General features: G+C 37.2%; 2 non-coding genes across 2 annotated transcripts; both read left to right on the forward strand.

Annotated features, from left to right (window-relative positions):
* The first annotated feature begins 1,680 nt into the window (after positions 1-1,680).
* LOC149019378 (signal recognition particle RNA) lies at positions 1,681-1,983 on the forward strand. The gene has a single exon (XR_016173295.1).
* Positions 1,984-15,959: 13,976 nt separating this feature from the next.
* Positions 15,960-16,262, forward strand: LOC149019379 (signal recognition particle RNA). The gene has a single exon (XR_016173296.1).
* The last annotated feature ends 7,424 nt before the right edge of the window (positions 16,263-23,686 follow it).

Below are 23,686 nucleotides of genomic sequence, written 5' to 3' on the forward strand. Positions count from 1 at the left end.
TATTATTTAGATATGTATACTCTTTTTCCTTCACTAAGATTTTTTTCCAACAGGTTTTTTCTTAGTAAGGTTTTAATGAGGTACATTATCTATTGATGGACATCCAAGGGGGAGTGTTATAAAAATATTGATTGTGGATATCCATCACCCTCTTATAGACAATACTTCCAATTGAAGATCTCAACCACCTCAGCATACAATCTTGGTGATTCACATTCCCATCTTAATTGAAGATTATAGTGATCTCAACACGCAATGTTGGCAGTCAATATTTCAATTCTATGCACCTTCTATCTTGGGCGGCAATCTATCTTTCCATATCAAGAATATCTTATTATGTGCAAGAATCATATATTGTATTTCCATATCAGAGTAGATGTTCTTTCTACTATAAATATGCAATGCACTCAACTGAATGAATTAGTTCTGATTGAACTCAGCTTGTCTTTCTTCTTTGTATTCAATATCTTCTTTATTTTATAATAGTAACGATTTTGATTGGAAATTTTTTTTTTTCGCATTTGTGAATCTAATATTTTATGTGTTGATTTAATGTATAGACTTCCAAAGTAGGAAATTTGCATAAATTTTATAGAGATCTTTGTACTAGAGCATTTGAAGGAGACTAACGATTGAAAATATTACCAACAAATAATTGGATAACAAATAGTTACGTTAATATATTTATTTTATTCCAAATTTCAAATTACAATTCATAACTAAATAATAATCAGATACCATTCATTAGAATTTATATGACTACACATTTTTAGCTAGTTGCATCAATCATTTAAATGATTGCATATTTTCTACTTTCATCCTCATCCAATCTCGAAAGTGATGTTAGATTAAGTTCTGATACAAAAAACATTCTAATAGGCGCTAAGGAACATGTCGATGGAATGACAAGAAGGAAGATGATTGCATCTGTTGCATGAAAATATTTTTCATATAAAAAAGTACTTCAAAATTTACGGGTGTCAATTCGATATGAAAATCTTACCGAAAAGAAAAAGGAATTTGGTATGAAATCAGTATTTAATATGGTATTGATATGCCACTGAATAAATTTACTTTATACCATTATACTAAACGTACTGGTATATGTTCCATGACCATACTCTATTTTTTTATGCTAAATAAAATTCATATTAGTTAAAACAGCAATTACATAGTTTGGTGGTATCTATTACAACCATTTTCTATTGATTCTGACCATACTCTATTGATTCGGTACAAAACAATTTTGATATTTGTACCATATCAATGTAGTATAGTTCATGTAAATCCTTTTTTTTTTTTCTTCATATTATTTAGTACTATTTATCAAATAGTACAACTATGCTAAACAGTGAATGATATTTATTCATAACTATATAAGGGAGATGATGTTCAAAACAGGTATTGACCTTCGAGAGGTCTTTGATTCTATGTGAATGGAAAGAAATTAATTTCTCGTCTGGTCAATAATGGTTCTATTTCACCCTAAAAAATTTTAAAAATAAAAATAATGGTAAATTGAAGGCATGGGATACCATCTTAATTAGGATTTGAAAACGATCTATTGTTTAGTGACCAATTCCAATGCTGTAGAGAACAATCATGCTTTCAGTTTAGTCCCACATTGGGAACTTCATCTACAGTTGTTATCTCATAAGGTCATGTTACAAGGGATTGAATGCCGAGCTCTGTAGTGATAGCTTGTAACCAAGGGGGGCAATAAGGTGATTGGATGCTGGTACAGCTCTTGCTGGGTCGGATTCAATGGTACAGTTTCTGGCTTGCCCGTTCCAAGTGAGGAGTTGAGCCATGTGGTTTAGGCGAAGGCTTGGACTTCATGGCTCTTAGAGTGGAGGGCAATGCGTCAGGCTGGTTTCACAGAGCAGCGATAACCTCCCGCTCCTAACGGTGGAAGGATTACAAGCTGGTGTGCCTTGAACCCATTGTGCCCCAAGAGGTGTCTCCAGTCGGACAATCACTTTTTTAGTTTTATTTTATTTCCTAAGAATCCTTCCAAATGGGACAACTTCCCCCAACCTCATATGAATAAAATGACCATAACACCCAAGGCTATAATTTTTATTTTCAAAGTTCCCAAAATGGATAAAATGACCATAATGCCCAAGCCTATAAACCCAAATACGCAACGGAGTATGGTCATTTTATTTTCTGAAATGGATATAATGACCATTGTTGGGAATAAACCCAAATACGCAACGGATCAAACACACAACACACACATAACACAAAGATTACTTGATTCTGTCAAATGACCTACATCCAAAGGTGCAGGGGTGGACCCACTAAGGGGCCGGGGGTCCCCCGGATTTTAAAATTTTTTATAATTCCTTTAGTTTTTCACTTTTTATTTTAGTTTTCTTCATTTTTTTCATTTTTTTTTTCAAATGTGAAATGTCACTATTTGGCCCCCTCAATATTGACAGCAAATTTTAAAGGTAAAATAATGGGTATAAATGTATCTCTAGTTAAAAACTAATTCCTCAATCCCTATTTATTCTCCCCTCTCTTCTCTCTTACATCTTTTCTTCCTATTTATTCTCTTCTCTTTCTATAAACTTGGTTAAAGAAAATTTTTGAAAAAAAAATCTTATTAGATATTCAAAATGTCATTCTAAATTAGAAACTAACTCCTCAATTCCTATTTATTCTCTCATATCTCTCATCTCTCTCATCTCTCTCATCTCTCTCATCTCTCCTCTTCTCTTCCTATTGTTCTCTTCGGTTTTTTTCTTCCTATTTATTTTTCTTCCTTTTTTATAGGCGTGGGTTAAGGAAAATTTGGGAAAAAAATATTCTCCACAATTAGGTACTCTTTCTCTTTCTCAATTTATTTACTGTTTATCTTTTTTTCATTTTTTTATTCTTTATTTGATTTTATATTCTTTGTTTCTTTATTTCTTCAACAATTTTTGTTATTTAATTTTATATTGTAAATAAAATGTCTATAGTTAATAAGGTAACTAACTACCATTGGTTTGCAACTGACTTTTTATGGTTGAAGTCATGTATATATATTTTTTTAACTAATGTTTTAATTTACCTCTATCCTGTTGAAAAAAAATATCATTATCAATAATTTACCTATTTTTGTAAATATATGTGAACATATTCCCTTTTTTTTTTGGTAACAAATAAACAGGGTTTAGCAACCCTGAAAAAGAAAACTACTCAAGCATGCAAATCTTATCCACCAGTAGGATCTCCTCCAATTCTTGGGGTGGATCCAGAAAGAATCGCGAAGGTTCCTCTAAAGAAGTCGGTCTCTTCGTGATCCAGTCAGCAACGTAGTTGGACTCCCAATACACATGTTGGAATCTAATTCCTTCATAGCTTCCCACTTTTTCCTTTATTGCATGCACCACTCTTGCTACTTTCCCTTGTATTCTTGCATTAGGCTTTAACAGATCAATAGCTTTGAGAGAGTTTGATTCCACATATAAACGCATGAGATTCTTTTCGCGTGCAACGTTAATTCCTTCATAGATCGCCTGCAATTCAGCTTCTAAAATATTCATCTTCATTTTTCTCTTCACGAATCCTTCAAGGAAGCTGCCTTCTGTGTTTTGAATTACACCTCCTATTTGACTGTATTCTCCTTTGCATAGTAATGCATCCACATTTATTTTGAACCATCCTTCGTCAGGATTAATCCATCCACCAGCATTTCTAGGGCATTTGGGTTTTATTATTTCCTCTCTATTCGTTCCCCACATCGATTTAACTTGGTTGAAGAGGTCTAAACAAAGCTCTGCACCGTTTCCTAGTATGGTGAAGATTTCTTCATGGCTTTCTGTATTTCTCCAAAACCAATTTTTATACACCACACAACTGAACTTTATCGCCCAATCTGGGTACCAACCTTGACTTTTTCTACATATATTGAGCTTTAGCCAGTCCTTCAGATTACTCCTAAAGAACCATGACTGCATTGACTTCGGTAGTAGTCTATTCCTAATGCCAAGAGCAAATGAACAATCTCTAAAAATGTGAAGTGTACTCTCTGATTCGCAGAAACAGAATCTGCATGATGCATGAGATTGAAGCTTCATTTTTCTTAATCTAACATTTGACAGCAACTGATTGTGACTGAGAATCCACAAGAAATTACAAATTCTATTTGGCATCTTGAGTCCCATAGTTTCTTCCAATAGTTTTCATTGAATATTGGATTCGATATAGACTCCTTCTCCGCCTCAACCATCTGGTATGCCATTTTAATGATCTGGAGATGGATACCAGAGCAAAATGTCACACCCTTCCTCCTCCTTTGGTGTTGGATGCTCTAGAATTTTTGTGCATATTTCCAATGGGAGGAGATGCTGAAAGCGATCCCATCGCCATTCATAATTGTAGATTTTTTCTTTCATCATATCTTTTGAAATTTGACCGTGGCTTCATCTAGAAGGCGTTTCCCTGCTACGATCCAATTATCCTTCCAGAAAGAAATTCTTTTCCCATTACCTACCATAAACTTGTAATTCTTTTTAACAATTTGAGCCATCCTACTCATCGCTTTCCAAATGGGGGAGTCAGTAGGGTAGGTAGCAAACCTTTCTTTCCGTTGATCACCTCCGTATTTAGCTTTCAAAATTGCCGTCCACAGGTTTTCTTGATTCATAAAATCCCATACTAATTTCATAAAAAATGGTTCATTTACTGTCACCCCATCTCCTTGGATTTCATAATGTCTCCCAACGAATGAGATGAGCGCATTTTTGACTCTGAGTGTCTCCCTACACAAAGCCGCGAGCTACCTTCTCCACTTCATGTAATATTCCTTTAGGGAGGGGGCCTGATTGCATTGAATAGATGGGAATTGACATAGCTACTGATTTTGCAAGAGTAACACTTAACTTTCTCCAATATTTGCTTATGATTCTCCTTCTTAATCCTTCCATTCCAAATTTGAACTCCAATGTACCGACCAATATCTTTTGTTTGCGTAAATCCACTTGCCTAGGTAATTTCTTTCGCTCGCTTTCTATTAGTATTTTTTGAGAAGAAAATTCTTGTTTTTGGGATGCTTACTTTGCTGCTAGAAGCTTCGCCAATATCGTCCAGACACCTATTAATAATTTCAATTTGTTACATCGAGGCTTCCGAGAAAAGTATAACATCATCTGCAAACATTAGGTGAGATACATTTGGGTCAGATCTTCCCACTTTAATTGGTTTCCACCTATTATCGGAGACCGTATCTTGAATACAGTGAGCTAATCTTTCAATGCACAAGATGAAGATGTAAGGTGATAAAGGATCACCCGGATTCCTCTCGATGGTTTGAATGGAATCGTAGCCTCACCGTTCCATAGAATACTTAAAATGGAAGAGGTAATACAATCCATGATTAATTCTACTAATTTATTTGGGATTCCCACCATAATAAGGGTCTCCTTAATGAAATCCCATTGCAGACTATCATAAGCTTTTTCTAAATCAATCTTAATAGCTATGTTGGAAGTTCTTCTATATTTGCTTCACATAAAATGGAATATTTCTTGAGCAGTGATGATGTTCTCTTGTATATGTCTTCCTGGGATGAAACTGACTTGGTAGGAGAAATCCAATATGGCATCAATTCTTTCAACCGATTTGTGATAGCCTTAGTAATGATTTTGAAGCTCACATTACGAGGGGAGATGGTCCAAAATTGTGTCACTTTCTCGGGTCTTTCCACCTTAGGAATTAAAGCAATGAGTGTTTCATTTAATTTATGATTTAGTCTCCCTTCGAATGCTTCTTTAACCATATTCACGATAGAGCTTCCAACTGTCTCCCATGACTGCTGATAAAAAGCAGCGTGAAAACCATAAGGTCCCAGAGCTTTCCACGGGCCCAAGCTTTTAACCACTTTATGAATTTCTTCTCAACCAAAAGATTTAGTGAGAGTTTCCAATGGACAGGATATACTTTAGGGAAGCTATGTAGGGAGTGAAGTACCTTTCTTGTAATCATATCATCTTCAAATAAATTGATGAAAAAGCTTGTAACGTGCTCTTTAGATTTTCTAGATCTCTAATAAGATCCACATTTTCTGTTTGCAGCTCTATTTTATTTCGCCTTCTTCGGATGATTGTAGAGGTGTGAAATTTTTTTATATTTATGTCTCCTTGTAGCATCCATATTTTTCTTGACTTTTGGGCCCACAAGATTTCTTCTCTATCAAACACAATCTCCAGTTCCCTTCTTAAGTTTTTTCTCTAAATTAATAAGGAAAGGATTATAGTTCCCATCAGCCATTTTCTTTTGAATACCTCCAAGGCGAGCATGCAATCTTTTTTTTTGATGCTTTTATATTACCAAACTTGGTAATATTCCATTCTCTCAGATTATCTTGCATTCGTGATAAGGCTTCAGGAATCACCTCAGTAGCCTTCCAATTGTCCTTTATCACGTGCGAAAAGTCTTTATGAGTAGTCCACATTGCCTCAAATCTAAAAGGCTTTGTAAAGCATCGTTTTTCTTTTTTGTTGAGATCTATAATCAAGGGGTGATGATCCGATTTGATACGCGGCACCACACGAACTATTGCATCATGAAAGAGCACTCTCCAGTCAGCGTTACAAACTCCTCTATCAAGTCTTCTGAATATTCTTCGTCTTCCTTCCCACTTAGGACCTCGCCAAGTGTATTTGGTTCCTGTGTAACCCATGTCAAACAAACCGCACCTGTCAAGGGTAGTTCTAAAATTTCCACACTTTCTCTTGGAAACCTCCACTACCCTTTTAGATTCAGAACTGTTTAGTATGTCATTAAAATCACCTGCCACCATCCAAGGTCCTACATAATTTCTTTCAGCCACAGATAGATCTTCCCACATAACTTTTCTGATAGCTTCATTCGAATTTGCATAAACAGCAGCAAAAAACCATTTGTTTTTCTTGTTATCAATTATTTCAAATAGGAGACATTGTTTATGCTCTTGCATCAATGTTGGTTTGAATTCCTCATTGAAGAAAATGCACCAAATTCCCCTAGAGAGACCAACGGCAGCACTCCTATAACTTGCAATCCCCCCTTAGGTTCTGTATGACTTTGCAGCCTTTTCACCACTAATCCGTGGTTACAATTTGGACTATATATATATATATTTCTGTAATGCTTAATTGAAGTGGTGAAGGATTTGTTACTTGCACCTCTATAGTTCCAAACAAAAATCATCATAAAACTAATTAAAGAGAGAGAGCTACCTCCCTATCGATCATCATCGCATTTGCATCAGGGTTTGAAACAGCCATCAGAAAATCCTCCTTCTCATCTTGAAACATCGATTTCCATTTCCAACTAGGGGGTTAGGCGGTTTTTCATGATCTCTCAATTCTTCCTTCTTCAAGATAGGGTTACTTTTCCTAGGTTCCGTCCTGTTAGTTCTTCCTTCAAATGAGGCAGGATTTATAATTCCAGCTCCACCATTATCCCCCTGTAGAGTAACCGCTTGTTGAAGCTCCATGTTTTGATATTGGGTGATTCTCTATTGGGCGTTTGCAACATCTATTGGGAGCTCAAAATTAATTTGCATTTGACTACTTTGGAGTCTCTAGAACCACCGATGCTTCCCTAGTTTGACCATAATCCTTTGTATCCACCATCGAATCCTCTACATCACCCTATTTTTTATGTACTAAATGGGTTCGCTGTAGGGGTTAAGTGTTTTGTTGCATTGGTGTTACCAGTGCCTCCCTGTTTGTATTAGCATTCCCATCCCACATTTCATTTTCTCTTTCCATTCCTAAAGCAGCAAACCGCGACCCTTTCGCCTGGAAAATCGGATTAATTTCACCATTTTGTTCTACAGCTTCAGCATCAGGGCATTGTTCTTTCTGGTGGCCAAACTTTCCACAACCGAAGCATAAAAAGTGGAGAGATTCATACAATATCTAATGAACTCTTCCTTTTCGCCTGAATTTTGATAGGAGTGGCTTGTTCAAATCAATTTCTACAAAAACTCTTGCAAACTTTCCTCTCGTAGCCTTTGCAGTGGTTGCATCTATTTTAATCACTTTTCAATTCTTCCACCTAATTTTGTAAGGAAGATATTGTTAAAGTATTCAATGGGAATGTGTGGGAATCGAATCCATACGACTAATTTTTTGACTTCTTCTATCGCTAAGTTGAATTCTGGTTCCCACCTTCTCACTGACAAGTAGTGGTCCGCAATTTTCCAGGGCCCTTCAATTAATACTCTTCTATAGTCTTCCTCGGATCTAAATTTTGCTATGAAGTAATCATCACCTATGTCAATTAAGTCCCATGATCCCGTAGGTTTCCACAGAGTTTTCAGTCGGTTGGATAGGAAGATATAACCCACATGCCTTCCTACCAGTTTGATTATAACAAATTGCTTCCATGGCTCTTGGAGGTCTTCCTTTTCCCTCTTTGATAAGGTGATGTTTGGGCAGAACAGATCATCCGCAATTGTAAGCACTTCCTCTTCTTCATTATGAGTTTCCCAATCCGAATAGCAATTTGTGTTAAATCCCTCGTTATCGTAACCATCTTCATCCGCCATTGTTCCTTCACAGCTTTTAAAAAATCTTTGCCTTTCTTTAACCGTATCGACGTAGGTTCGCCTAGTCACCATCTCAGGAGTCTCCCCTTCGAGCAGTAATCGCCCTCGTTTAATTTTCTTGCTGCTCCTTTGCATCTGATCGAGTTCTTCAAGGAAAACTTTCATCGCCGGGTTACCTTCTGAAAACGTCTCCATTAGGGTTTTCCTAGGGTTTGGCTTTTCTCAGATCCTCTTTCTTTAAATTTTCACGACATATTCCTTAATATAATAAAATAATTTATATGTGGGAGCCCCAATGGTCTTATAAGGGCCCACATAATATGTGTGGCGAAAAAGCATTGGTGCTTCCCCAATCTAGACTTCCATTCTTCGCCCCCCCCTAATATTAAATCTTGGGTCCGCCCTTGCTTAGATATATTTAGCCCAGTAAAAAAGTCTTGATGTTATTTTTTTCTACAATAACGAATTCAAGTATGATAGACAACATTGGTGTAGATATGTTGTTAGGCTTCATCAATATGTTGCATGTTGTTCATCAGATCTGTTAGTGGAGGTGGGTGCTCTACGCTAGTTTTTTTATTTTTTTATTTTTTATTTTTTATGATAATTATTTTTTCCTTCACACTAAGATTCTGATATTGTAAATGCTATACATTTGCTTTTGGTTTCAGTTAGAGAGAGAGAGATGTAGGTCAAGAAGGTTTAGGGGTGGGTTGTGGTCTCCGGCAGGGAAGGGTTTTGGTCTTTGGTGGTGGTTGTGGGCAGTTTCCGGTGGTGGTGAGCAGTTTTGGGTGAGGGATGGGAAGAAGATGGGTGAAGGGATTATATCCTAATGTTGGGATTAACAAACCCAATAATCTAGTGTGTATTTGAGAAATAATAAAGTAGCTCAGGAAAATAATCACCACAAAGACTCTAAGAATTTTTACGTGGGAAAACCCTCCAGTGTAGAGGGAAAAAACCATGGGACAAATATTGCATCAATCCACTATGAGAAAAAAGAGTAGTACAAATATCCTTCTCAAATCAAGAGAACAATCAATTGGTAACAACAAAGATTAACGTCATTTTAGGAAGAAAAAAAACCAACAAAAATACCACACATTGTAGTATCTGACAAACTATGTTTGCTCTGAATAGATCTTAAGTTGTAAATAGATAATTTCAATGGCAACCAAAACCTCTTTGCTTTTGTTCCTTCTCCTTCTTCTTTTAGAGGAGCAAAAATGCCAGAAGGGAGTTTGAGCTTGATACAAATGGTTAAAATTTCTTCTGCTTTATATAATTATCATAGCCCATGTTGACAGATCGAGTTCTCTTCCGTTGAGTAAGTCAACCCTGCCATCAATAAACGGATAAGCAAGAAAGAAGGGCCATGGGATCAAATAAAAAATTATTCTATGTTTAAATCCTACATCTCCCACGATCGGTGGGGTGACAACAAGTTTTGGTATGTTCGGAGGTATTATTATTGTCGAACCCAATGCCTACATTGCATTTGTAGGTAAAAGAGTAATTAAACAGACATTGAATAAGACAAATCTGATGGTTCACAAGCGGCTGAGTATTTATTCCAAAAGGGCTTATTCGATCCAATCGTACCGCATAATCTCTTAAAAGGCGTTTTGATCAGTGAGTTATTCAGCTCCACGGTTTCTTTCCCTTAAACTAAACTTCAATCAATCAAGTAGAGCATTAATTTACTGTGGCAAACAATTATTTAGTTTATCATAATGAAAAAATCACAAGAAGAATAGGATTTTCTTTGGTGACAAAAAATTGAATTCTATGAATAAATTTTGGGTAATTCCTTTTTCTTACCGATCTATTTTTTATTTTATTTTATTTTTTACCTATATTCATGATTAGTAATCGGAAACCTTCTATTAACTGGACAAAAGAGTGAACCTTTTCTTACACCAAATTAGGAAAATGAAAACATTTCACGCTTCCTTCGTGAGTATTTCTTACGCATATATATAGAATACAAAGACTGGGATAAAGAAGATATAAACTAGGAATATATAGAACATAAGTATTACATATTCTATATCTCCCAAGAGCCCTCATTTTGATTTTATCAAGAATCTTTATTGCCAAACTCCAGATAACATGCACAACTAATGTCAATGTTAAGTTGGGTACAACAGGAACTCTCTACAACAAATATATCAACTCAGAGACGAAACTCTCAACAGATCGAGAAATAGCTCATGGCACAGCAAGAACAACAGCCATGAAATGATCTCACCTGATTCATACACCACTGACGAGTCATCGAGCACAAGAAGGCTCAATCGAAGACCAAGAAGCCTTCAAACGACCAAGAAAATCACCACGAGAGCACCTCACACCAGATGCAACAACAAGATAGACGATCGCACCACGCAGAGCAAAGCACAAACCTAAAACCAAATCTCACGAACTGAAAACCCTAAACCCCCTTTTGGGGTTAAATGAATTACAACAAAATGAAAGGACTGAAATGCCCCTCATAAAAAAAATATCCCTCTTAAGATAAAAGGACAAAAACGCCCTTGCTAAAGAACAATTCCAACATCCTCCACCTTGATATTGATTTTGGTTGTGCATTATTACTTGAATCACAAAGAACTTACCAAAGAAACAGAAAAATAAGAAAGTGAATGAAAACTTAAACAACAAGCACCTCCAAAATGTTCAATACAATTTTGAACTTGTTAACAGGTACCACTTTAGTCAAAATATCAGCAGGATTGATAGATGTATCAATCTTAACAATCTTGACCAATCCCTTGGAGATAATATCCCTAATAAAGTGCAACCTCACATCCACATGTTTAGTATGTTCATGAAACATGTTATTCTTAGAAACAAAGAACATATATCACCAAAACCAAGTTCTCCAAGGATACCCTTAAGCCAAAGAGCCTCCTTAAAAGCCTCATATAAGGCAATATACTCAGCCTCAATGTTAGAAAGAGCAACCACATGCTGAAGGGAAGACTTCCAACTAATCAAGTTTCGACCAATAGTAAACACATAACCAGTTAAAGATCTTCTCTTATCAAAAGCAGCAGCAAAATTAGAGTCACAAATCCAACAATATTCAGCTTAACACCACAAGTATTATCATACAAAAGTTTATAACTAGCAGCTGAATTATGCAAGTATCTTAAAATCCACAGTACAACAGTCCAATGAACATCACAAGGATGACTCATAAACCCTACAAACTAGCCCAATAACATAGGCTAAATCCGGCCAGAACAGACCATAGCATACATAAGAGATCCAACACAAGTTTGATAAGTTTTTTTTAGTTAAAACAGCATCGAAATAAGATTTCAACTTAAAATGTGCACCCAAAAGAGTATCAACAACTCTATAATTTGCACTTCCAAAGCTAGTAATCAATTTATGCAATTAACCTACTTCAGACAAAGTAAGAAAGTCAATAGATCTATCTCTACATATGTCAATACCAAGATTCTCCCTGGCAAAGTCTCACATATGTAAAAAAAAATTCTGCCCCTAAATCCTTCATTTCAAACCTTCATTTCAAACTCGATTTAAGAACATTCTTCAACTTATTAATTTGAAATTTATCATTGCAAGCGTTAAGCAAAAAAAAAAAAAAAAAAAAAAAAAAAAAAAAAAAAGGGGTTTTTGAATTCACAATATTACTCACAATGATCATAACTAGCTTCTCCTAAACTTATTCTTAAGTATAAAATCATCAAAACTCTTGTACCATTGTCTTGGAGATTGTTTCAACCCATACAAAGATCTCAATAGAAAACAAACCTTTCCTTCATCTCCTTTCGTATAACACCCTTAGTTTGACTCATGAAAATTTGTTCCTCAGGTCTACCATTCATAAAGGCATCCATTTGTTCCAACTCAAGGTCAAACATAGCAACAAGATACAAAAGAACCCAAATTGAGGTATGTCTAATCACAGGTGCGAACACCTCATTATAATCAATACCTTCAGTTTGGGAATAACATTTAGCTACTAACTTGGCTTTAAACCAAGGATTTTCAGTTCCTGAAATTATAGACTTAAGCTTATAAACCCACTTACAACCAATGACTTTATTACTCCTGGGTCTTTTCACAAGCTTCCAAGTTTCATTCCTAGCTAAAGAGTCCATCTTTTCTTCCATGGCAACTAACCATTTACCTTTATCAGGGCTATCTAGGGCTTCTTTAAAGGTCTAGGTTCACTTGTTTCCAACTGATTAGCAACACTAAAGGCAAAAAAAACCAAGTTTGAACTAGAAAGCTCACTTTCACTCATATGAGCAAACCTAGAAGGCTTCCTAATCTCTCTTCTTGCCCTATCCCTAGCTAAGAGATAATTATCTAGGGGTCCTTCTTCAACATCTTCTTGTTTAACTTCCAAAGACCCACTAGGAGAGTCCAAATCAATAGGATCAGGGGTATCAAGATCCATACTAGGCCTACCCTCAAAGTCCACCTCAATAAGACTACCATCAAGGTCTTGGGTAATAGGTTCTCTACTAGAAGACTTAGGTTTAACAAACTCCACTTTATTAAACCTAACATCTCTACTAACTATTACTTTCTTGCTTTCAAGACCCCAGAACCTATAACCCTTAACTCCATAAGGATAACTTAAGAACAAACACTTTCTACCCTTAGGCTCCAACTTTCCCTTACTTTGGTGGACATAAGCTACACACCCAAAAGGTTTTAAAATACTATAATCACAACCAGCTTTAGATCACTTACTTTCAGGAGTTTCAAAGTCTATAGAGGAATTTGGAGACCTATTAATGACAAAATAGGCTGTACTAGCAGCCTCAACCCAAAACCTCTTACTTAGGCTAGACTCAATGAGCATACACTTCACTCTATCTATGATGGTTCTATTCATTCTTTTAGTTACTCCATTTTGTTGGGGAGTATAAGTGCAAGTTATATGTCTTTTAATACCATATTCTTTACAAAAATCAAGAAAATTTTCATTACAAAACTTAAGTCTATTATCAGTTCTAAGTTTATTTATCTTCTTATCAGTTTGATTTTCAATCATCACTTTTCATTCAAGAAACTTATCAAATACAATAGATTTATCTCTAAGAAAATACAACTACACCATCCTAGAGTAATCATCAATAATAGATAAGAAGTATTGTGCACTTGAGAGGGATGGGAACATTGGGAGAACCCCACAAATTAGAATGTATATAGTCAAGCACATGAGAGGTCTTATAAGTAGAATGATAAAATTTAGCTTTTATGGAGCTTATCCATGGCACAAATGTCACAAAATTTTAAAGTTTATGATTTATTCAGTTTCAAGTGACCATTTCTACACAAATAACCTAGGCCTTTGCTACTATATGACCTAGTCTTTTATGCCACAACTCCACTTCACTTAGTTCTTTGCTAACAATAGAGGCAGCCCCAAGAATCACATTCCAATTGAGAAAATAGAGTCCATTCCTCAATTCAACAGTCAAGACCACTTCATTTTCCCTCACAACCCTAAGACAACTATCTTTAGAACAAGAATGACAACCCTTTGAATCGAATTGATAACAAATTCCTTAAACCAGGGACAAGTCTAACTTGCTCTAGGTCCCTCACTTTCCCATCATCCAACCTAAATCTTATAGAACCAATACCCTCAACTTCACATGCTTGGTCATTTCCTATAAGAACCTCACCACCTTTGATGGGCCTAAAGGTCACAAAACACTCTCTTCTGGGAGTCATATGGAAAGTACACTCCGAATCAAAGATCCAATTCTCTAGGTCAGAATTAAGTCAAGTAACTAGTGCTTCACTAGTGACATTAGCTACATTAGTAGCTTCATTTATCTCATCACCATTCTCCTTTTGCTTTATCAATCTTTCCCAATAGTTCTTCCTAATATGCCCCTCTTTCTTACAATAATAACAAACTTTGCCCTTTGCCTTATTGTTATTATTACCACTGTTATTATTCTGATTATTATTGTTGTTATTCTTACCCACAAACTTCTTCTTTTTCTTATTTTCAAGGTTAATCCTAATTTCAGAATTTCCAATCAAACCCTCACCAGCAGCTTTACCTTTCTTTTCAAATTTCACCTCTATGTCCCTAATCTTAAGAGCTTCCATCACATCATCAAGAGTCACAGATTCTCTACAATATTTAATAGAATTTTTTACACTAACATGAAAATCAAGTAAATAATTTAACAGTAGGACAACAAGTGTATTATCAGATAGCTCTTCATTAAGATCAGCTAAATCACATGATATTTTATAGAATTCTTCCATATTATCACACAAAGATTTAAAAGGATCCATTCTGAAACTAAGCATTCTTTTAACAAGGCGATGCTAGGTAGGGATGGGGTCATGTATAATTCTTCAAGTTTAGACCATACGTGATTAGCTTCAGTACAATCCCTTACTCTTCTCATAACATTATTTCCCAAATGTAAAATCAAGGTACTATAGCATAACTCCATCATATCAGCCTTTTCATCATCAATCATAGAAGAAGGGAGTTTATCAATACTTTTCAAAGCCTTATGGCAGTGGTTTTGTACAAGTATTGCATGCATTTATATTCTCCAGACAACAAAGTCTCCTTTGCCTTCATACTTGTCAAGCTCATATCGGGTAGGAGCCATGGCAAAGAAACAAACAAGGAAATAAATAAGAATACAAATTTCAAAGCCAATTACAGCAAGTAATTTTAATATCAGAGTACTGATAAAACTCAAAATAACATTCTAGAAGTTTTTTTATACACAAGGTACTAGTACATGTAACAACAGACCAATTACAAAATCAGAATCAAGAGAAACATGCTTAAAAATGCCTGAATCTATCAGCAGAAGATATAAACAGCAAAAACCCCAAATTAGATATGCAGTTCACAGTATGTGTTCCATGACTGTATTGATTCGGTGCAAAATGATTCAGATATTCAGTACCGTATCAATGCAGTATGGTTCATTTAAATCATTTTGTTCATATTATTGTCGCACCATTTATCAAATAACACAACTATATCAAACCGTTTCAAATGATATTTATTCAATACGACATAAGCAAGATGATGTTTTTCGGTATTATAAGCAAAGATGATGTTTAAGGCAGGTATTTATATTTGAAAGGTCTTTGATTCCATGTGAGCATTACATATTAGATCAGATCTCTCATCTGGTCAATAATGGTAATCTTTCACCCAAAAATAATTAAAAAATAAAATAAAATAAAAACTGGAAAATTGAAGGCATGGGATTCCACCTTAATTGAACCAAAAAAAGGATACCATCTTAATTAGGGTTTGAAAACGATCCATTGTTTAGATGAACAATTCCAATGTAGTAGAGAATAATCATGCTTCCAGTTTAGTCCCACATTGGGAACTTCATCTAAAGTTGTTATCTCATAAGCTCATGTCTCCAAAGGATTGAATGCCGAGCTCTGTAGCGAGAGCTTGTAACCAAGGGAGGCAATAAGGTGATTGGACGCTGGTACAGCTCTTGCTGGGTCGGATTCAATGGTACAGTTTCTTGCTTGCCTGTTCCAAGTGAGGAGTTGAGCCATGTGGTTTAGGCGAAGGCTTGGACTTCATGGCTCTTAGAGTGGAGGGCAATGCGTCAGGCTGGTTTCACAGAGCAGCGATAACCTCCCACTCCTAACGGTGGAAGGATTACAAGCTGGTGTGCCTTGAACCCATTGTGCCCCAAGAGGTGTCTCTAGTCGGACAATCACTTTTTTACTTTTTTATTTCCTAAGAATCCTTCCAAATGGGACAACTTCCCCCAACCTCATATGAATAAAATGACCATAACACCAAAGGCTATAATTTCTATTTTCAAAGTTCCCAAATGGATAAAATGACCATAATGCCCAAGCCTATAACTTCTATTTTCAAAGTTGAATCACAACCAGTATCCACCTCTTACTCATGGCTCAACTTGTGACTTGTGAGTCCGTATGAGAAGAAATGTCCGGATGTTGAGTTGAAGAGTCAAAGACCTTCAGAGAGTGTTGGCTCGAATGTAAAGAGATTTTTGGGGGGGTTAAAATATTTTTCGAGCCATATCCATAATGCTGTGAGGGAGCTTCCCCCATCGGGTTATCCGCTAATCCAGTGTAATTCATAGATTTGAAAAATCAAACAATTATTCTAAAGACACCAAATGGCCAATAGGGTTGTGCAACAAACAGCCTAAGAGAAGAGGTTGGCGAGAGACAACCGGCGGTGCCACCCATATAAAGGTGGGAGATGTTGTTTCATCGCCAAAACCTGTTGAGAAGCGTAGTTCCTTAAATTGTGTCAATTGGTGAATGTAGCACGGATCCCTAGCCACACACGGGGCACCGCATGATGGAGGGGGACGACTGGGGTGAAAACGCATCAGACCCGGGCACTATTCGGGCGAAATACCAAAGAAAGTGCCGACCACGACGGCACGTTCAACCTACCACTTCGGCATCATTAGATGGATGTATACAACGATGCTTTCAACAAGGAGATCATTTATACATTCAAAATAAGATAAGTTTTCATTCTATGATTATGTTTCATTTGTTTATACGATGCCCATGTGCTAATGTATTCCAACAATTTTAAGGTATTTAAACTATCGATAACTGTGATTCATAAGAAACAGGGTTCATATCAATATCGGACATGATCGATGCTCCTCTTATATATGGAAGCGAGAAGGCCGAACTGCCTCTCCCCAACATCAAGAACACAGAGGTGATAAGACCGGTCAGATATCCCACGAGATCCACCGAAGTTGGCACAATGTGTTTGATTATGCAGGCTGTATGTCTTGATAGGAAAGACAGATTGTTACCCTAAATTGGAACCGAATGCGGGTGTTGTTGATGGCCTCTGACCTCGTCTATCTGTCTGCAACGACTCTGTAATGGATAGTCTTGGATTTGAATATTCTGACCATCATTCATTACTATAATGTTTGTTCTAGTCTCATGTCTTTAGAGACATCGTTTGATGAGTAACATTTAGGTGTCGTTCGTGACAAAACAGAAAGTCCTAACCCCAAAGAGCCCAACGTCCCTAGTATATATTTACGTATAATGATTGGTGGGTTTGAACCAGAGTTTGTATACGGTTACATTCATTGTTTCCCCACATAGAACTCCAGTTGCTTGAGATGGTTAACTAATAGTTGAGAGTTGCAGAAAGTTCGATGTGAGACATGAGTTAGATCTGGAAAATAGATTTGAAAATCTGGAAGAAAGTAACTGAGCGAGAACTCTATGACATGCCTCTGTTTTGTTTTGTTGATGTTCATTGATGGTATTTTGTTGTCTTTGGGAGGTCTCTCGTTGGTTCAGACTATTGGATCTGATTTGGGCATCCCAAACTAACAGGATCATGGCTGATCTTGTTGGAAATGAAGAAAGAAATTATCCTATTCAAAGCAAACCAACATTCATCCGGGGTGATGCCAACGTGGAGAAGAATAACTATTGTAATTAAAAGTGATGAAGCATGCAAATGAAATGGTGGTATTGGATTTAATTACAGAACCTCTGTGACAGGGAAAATCACCAACTGATGGGTTATCCTGTGGATATCTGTCACCTCAACCCAACACAGGAGCGGAGAGTCACGAGACGAGAAACTTAGCAAGGCGGACTCCTCTTAGGCGCATACTAAAGAGGTGTTGGGTGTGAATAGAACTGAAGGAGGAAAGCTAGTCCAGGAGCCAAGGTCCATCACCACACCAATGGCTTGTATAAGAAGAGGTGATGCCATAGATGGAACCAAGTATGAAAGGATCGGTTCCTCACAAACTGTTGGAATGCAAACGACACCAAGCACTGATACAGTGGCTTAAAAGCAATATGAAAACAAAAGCAATGGTGAGGTGACCAGGGAAGCAATTATCCCTGCACCGGAACACACGAATCAATTGGAACGCAGATGCCATTGACCCTGTAGCCGAAGGGGACCTAGAAGGTACGCGCACCACATGTTGCTGCTCAAAAAGGAGCAGATGTCAACCAAAAGATCACTAGGGAATTGCAGGCAAACAACAAGATCCATGATGTGATCAGAATTTGAAAGAAAAAAAAGCAAGAAAGAGGTGCCCGAGCGATGCTCCTATGCATGTATAAAATGCTCGTGAAGCCGAGATGAGATTGATCCTGAAGAGCTTGGGTTACAAAAATGTCAACATCACGTAGTAAACAACATGGGAGGAACATATAGGACCCCACACACAACTGAAGACGCTGAAGGGACGAGAAGCATGCCGTGCAGACCAGAGGGAAAGACGGAGAAATACCACACATGGGATTGTAAAGAACCTGTAAGACAGCCCGCGGCCAGACAAGAAGGCATGATAGGACACAAGCACAGACCACGTGAGCACTGTCCATTGGGGGAACAAAGGAAACCCACGCCCAGAAAGCAAAGCAGAAGCAACGATAATGAGATTGAGATCGGAAGGATCCTTGTTCCCCTAAAACTAGTAATGAGAGACTAGTGGAAGAAAGAGAAAACTGAAACTGCTGGTTCCCTGTACTGGGATAGCCATGGGAAACACAAGAAGACAAAAGAGGTTTCCTGGGTAATTGTCGTCACAGATGAAGAAACTAAATAAGATAAGTTTTCATTTCTATGATTATGTTTCATTTGTTTTATACGATTGCCCATGTGCTAATGTATTTCCAACAATCCAAATAAAGAATTGTCGCTCAACGAACCATTAGCAAGTAGGGGAAGCTTGTCTCTACTTCTACCCTCAATTCTTGTTATGACTGGTGATACAAGAAGAGAACCGGATCTGCGGACATCTTTTATGTGTTGGTATAAATATATCCTTTGTTTCGTTTGCGAGAATTGGCTATCTCTTTTCTAATTTTATTTGTTTAGCTCCATAAACATATCAACAGGAAACATTAAATGGCAGCTAACCCAAATGAAGAATTGTCGCTCAATGAGCAGCAAGCAAGTAGGAGAAGCTTGCCTTTGCTTCTACCCTTAATTCTGAGTATGAGGGTGCTCCTTATAGTGAGCCAGATACTATAAAGATGAATTGGGGGAAGAGAGAGGGGAGCCAAAATAGGGTAAATCTGAGAAATGTTCGGATGTTGCATTGAAGATCATTGGAGAGTACCGGCACGAATGTAAAGGGAGTTCTCAAGGGTTCATTATGCTTTTGTCGTACTCGTAATTTGCAAGTTTCTTACGTGCTAGGGTGCTCCATTGAGGGAGTAGGTTTTGGCCAGTGAAGACGGAAATCGGAATAGGAAAGTACTGTTGTTAGGAGGAAGACATCAAGGCAACCTTGGGTTTTCTAGTGCTTGAAAAGGGAGGACAAACACCGAGGAATTTTCCAATCAAAGCATCCTTTCATCGAGAGATATCAGCCTCAAGCGTTGAGATGGGACATAAGGCTCGGGTGGAGAGGCCATTAGAGTGAGGAGGAATGAAGTGGAGGTTTAGATCAAAGATGGTGGAGGGTGAGGTGGCAGATGGGATGAATATAGAGGACCAAGGTCCCTATTCAGGAGGAGGGGATGGAGGGTGGAAAGTAGAGAGGATGGGAGAGGGACTATTTATTTTTTTGTGGCGCCGGGGGGGGGGGGGCATGGTACAAGATAGGAGGCTAGGTTACATATGAAGGAGGAACTAAAGAGGAGAGGGACCTTGGAGGCCAGCAAGCAGCGTCCATCTTCAAATTGGCCAATTCTAGAGGGTTCTTAAGTGATGTCATCGATGCAAGTTTGGACGACTATCATTGATCACTTTCGTTCCAAACATATAGTGCTCAAAGCCACCTATCTATAACTCCAAAGCTACTTTATGTTTATGTTTCCAACTCCAATTAAAGTATACATATTCTGAATTTCTTATTCTTCCTTTGTGGGGGGTTTGACAAGAACCACACTCAATTTTAGAGGTTACCATCCTTGGGATAACAATACCATAGGTGATGAATCCTATGAGGTACACCAACCCAAGATCGGTGGTTTGGGCGTAGAAAAACAAATGGGTTGAATTCCCTATCTATAAACATAAAAGAAAAACCATGAGATAATATTCCCATAATAGTAATAAAAAACATTTTGCTTTACATAAAAATTAGAAAATAAAACCAAAAGCATCTCCCTGACGACCATGACAATATATCCTATTATATATTGACATTTTGGATTTGGATCAATAACAAACGCACCTTACTGTTAAGGACTAAAGTAATGATGATGTCATTACTAAACAAATTTTTTTTTTTTTTTTTTTTTTTTTTTTTGTAAAATTACTAAACAAATTTTCAAAATACCAAACTTGCTCTTTTTATTGATGTATTTTGTATGATTCTAAGTTTGCCTTCATCTCTCTATTCTATTCTCTCTCCTTTGTGGACTCTTTTTCTTTGTCTTTTTCTTCTTTTATATTCAACTAGTAAAGCTACATGTCCAAATGCACATGTTTTGTATTCTTAAACGTAAATTTGTAATTTTAAGTATTTCATCTTTCAACCTTTGAAATATATTCATTGGCAGTAGATGGATTTGAATTCAAGAGACATGACAAAGTGAGACAAATTGAAATTTGAGAAATAGGAATTGATTCCATCAAGAAGCACACTTTTGTCGGTTGGGAGGTTTAAGTAAAGGTGAAGAAAAACAAATGGGAATAGGGGTAAAGTTTTGGCTTCTATTCTTGATTGTAGGTAGATCTTATGAGAAGAAAAATGCGGAAGATGGGTTATATAAATAAAAAAAAGAAGAAGAGAAGAGAAAGGAGGGGTCAAGCGTATTTTACCAAATATCCGGATTTACCAAATATTCCACAAACAAGACAGGCAACGAGCCAGCCGATCTCTCAACATCAACAAACAGAAGACCAATCAGACCAGCTTCGAAGTCAATAGCCACCAAATCAAACTTTAAAGCAAAAATGGAAGAAAGGCATGTCCCAAGAATAAGTATCAGGCCAAAGCGTAGTCCATTATTATAAAACACACACATTTGAAATAAGTAAGGGGTGGGGGAGGGGAGGCCTTCTCGCCCTTCTCCTAACCAAGACGACAATTCTTGTAAAACCCACACTAAACATGCTCTTCTGAAATTCACCATCCGAGTAGAAGTTATAAATGCAAGACACACCGATAGCCATAATATGACCGTTGGAGATCTTTGGAAAATATGACCGTGGAGACTTTGGAAAATATGACCGTGGAGATCTTTGGAGAATATGACCGTTGGAGATAATATGACCGTGCAAATAATTTATTTCCTTATTATATAGCATGCTACATTTATTTTATTCTTTACTTGATTGTATTATATATACACATGAAGAGGTAATACAAAATCACTCCACAAAATCATCTTAACATGGTATAAGTTTAGGACGATCCATACCTTTCAAGTGAAGCATTTTTTCAAGAGCGAACGATCCCACGTGCGTCTTCCGCGCCACATGACGGATCAATCTCTCAATGCTCTTGCACAATTGTTGTTGCTTCCAATAATGTTGTTTCCATCAACTGATGGTTCTTCTCCATATTTTCACATCATTCAGATAATCCGGTGCTATACCGCACACGGCCTTACGCAGTGATAATTATCCCACTTGGAATCGTGCGATGCGGATGGCTCTTGAGGCCAAACACAAGCTTGCATTTATCGATGGCCCTTGCCTAAATTGGCCGCTGATTCTTTGGACCTTCACGCATGGACACGATGCAACAACATGGTCCTTTCTTGGTTACTAAATGCCTCTCACCGATATGCTAATAGCATTCTCACATCTCACGCCCACGAGGTTTGGGATGATCTTCGTGATCGTTTTACTCAAAAAATGCCGAATTTTGAGATTCAACGAGCATTTCTAATCATCGCAAGGAACCTCTTCTTTGGCATCTTATTATACTATTCTCAAGGGTTTTGGGATGAAGTCGACCATACAATTCGCTCCGCCCCGCACTTGTGGTCTTTTGTCAAAACACATTGATCTTCAACGACAAGATGCACTTGAATTTTTAATAGGCCTTAATGATTCTTATTCTCGTTGGAGTCAACTCCTTGATGGAACCCTGCCTAACATCAATCGTGCTATTCTCTTCTATTGCAAGAGTATCAGCCCTCCATGAGTTACGAATCATCATTGCATTAAACGCCCGCAGACGCCCCGACACATCAAAAATGGTAAGAAGCCTATGTATCACCGTGATTTTTGTCGCATGGAAGCCATTCGATTCCTATTGTTTTAAGTAACACGGTTATCCTCCCAAGAGCAACAAAGACACATTTAATCAACATCACCGGACTCTCACGATCCGGCATCAACAGGAACAAATGCCCCTCCTTACTAGAAGATCATCAATTATTGGCCAGTGATCGAATTGGGTAATCCCACCCTTTAGCAAATGGGGTAATTCCCCTTCCCCATGGGTATTGATGGGGAAATTCATATGGCTTCTAAGTTACAATCTTTAACACTCATACGGTGGTTCCTTATACATCTCGATTACATACCCAATGGTGAAACAAACCGATCCCATTTAGGGACGCACCCCCACCCCTCCATCTTCTTAATAATGTCTTTTATGTTCCTCATTGTTTAATTTATTATCCGTTAGTCAAATCACTAAAGCTCTCAATTGTTCAGAACATTTTTTCCTCATCATTGTGTCTTTCGGGACTTACCAACGAAGAAGATGATTGGATTGGGTAAAGAGCATAATGGCTTATATTATTTGGAGTTGCTTCCCTCCATTATTGCAGCCTCATCCACTCATTCCCACTCCTTTGATGTGTGGCATTGGCGCTTAGGCCACCATCTGAATATTATTAATTCTTTATCATGTTTTAACTCTGCATTTCAATTCTAATAAATGTGTTTGCACTATTTGCCCTTTGGCAAAACAAACGGCTACCTTTCCCATCTAGCTCCATATCCACTTCATCTTCTTTTGATTTAATACATTGTGATGTTTGGCATCCTTATTATATTCATTCTATATGTGGTGCTAAATATTTTGACTATTGTGGATGACTATCTGATACGGGTTTTTCTAATGAACTCAAATCGACGCTTGATCTTATTGCAGATTTTTTGCAACGGTTAAAACCAATTCAATTTTAAAATAAAAAAAATTTGCACTAATAATGCTCATTTTTTAATCACTCCACCACCTTATT

Source organism: Hakea prostrata, chromosome 4, assembly GCF_041222555.1.
Source record: "Hakea prostrata isolate BN-2017 chromosome 4, UWA_Hpros_2, whole genome shotgun sequence".
Taxonomy (NCBI): Eukaryota; Viridiplantae; Streptophyta; class Magnoliopsida; order Proteales; family Proteaceae; genus Hakea; species Hakea prostrata.